Raw genomic sequence first — 1,138 nt, 5'->3', positions numbered from 1 at the left:
TAATAAATCAAGTGAGAAGTAGGGTCATTATCTCATAGACTTCAACACCATCTGACTTCTTTTTTCAACCAGTAGAGTCGCCCCCTGCTGGTAATATGGCAGAATGCAAGTTTTAAGGCACTTTTGCAGTGGCTTAACATATTAGACTTGGAGGCTAAATCCACTTCTTTACCCAATCTTTGGTTAAAATGCTGTATTTGACACTCTGGCAGCTGCCAGAGCTGCTGGGTTTTTTAAGTAGTAAACGTCGGTAGTGCAGTTCACATACTGGCATTGAAATATGGGAAGCACTATTTCCAATAATCTGATTAAACTCTTCTTTCCCATACCGGGAGTTGAACCCGGGCCACCTGGGTGAAAACCAGGAATCCTTACCGCTAGACCATATGGGACGGACAGGAGTGGTTTAAAGTCATCCTTTACAGAAAGCTCATATGCTCAGGCAATAAATTTAATGTATGTAATTTATTTCTGATTTGAGGTGCAAAGTTTATTCCTGACCTCAGAAAAAATAAAAAAACAGCTATTCTAAAGGTATCCTGTTTTAAATATTTTCGTGAAATTAAACATTTTCAATACAGTATATGGTGAGCATTTTTTACCCAATAGCCATTCAATGTCTTTGCACACATTAAGTATCTCTATATAGTAGCTTTTATTGATAATGGCGGGCCACCATGGGATTTAAAATGCATACATACATGTAATCCAGTGTTATTTCATCTCCCTGTAAACTTCATAAGTGTTTACTGTTGACTCTCTCTACACCGTACCACTGCTACATTAACTCACTGTTAATATGAACAGAACACCCTACTACTGCTGCTCCCAATCAGCTTCACGGCAGAACAGTTTTCATTTTTGCAACAAAGTGTTGAAGAGTGAGCTGCAGGCGACAGACGGCTCAGCCTCAGCTCCTCATCAACGCCTCTGTGACCTGCTGCTGTGTGCAGCATGGAATCAGATTGATGTTGTTAATGAATAATAACTACAACCACAGTTTGTCAGAAATACAACCGAAAAGCCATTTGTGTATCTGTTTGGAGTTCAACCAAGCAAAGTAGTTGGTGTTTGCTGTGTAAATCCCACATACCACCCCGGGGGCCCACCTGGACAGAACTGACAAGATATCAGGAAC

General features: G+C 40.4%; 1 non-coding gene across 1 annotated transcript; it reads right to left on the bottom strand.

The window, feature by feature from the left end:
* Positions 1-320: 320 nt before the first annotated feature.
* trnae-uuc (transfer RNA glutamic acid (anticodon UUC)) lies at positions 321-392 on the bottom strand. The gene has a single exon. It is a non-coding gene; the product is annotated as a tRNA-Glu (tRNA).
* Positions 393-1,138: the final 746 nt, after the last annotated feature.

This window comes from Centropristis striata, chromosome 12, assembly GCF_030273125.1.
Source record: "Centropristis striata isolate RG_2023a ecotype Rhode Island chromosome 12, C.striata_1.0, whole genome shotgun sequence".
NCBI classification, from domain to species: domain Eukaryota; kingdom Metazoa; phylum Chordata; class Actinopteri; order Perciformes; family Serranidae; genus Centropristis; species Centropristis striata.
This window is presented reverse-complemented; position numbering and strand designations above follow the sequence as displayed.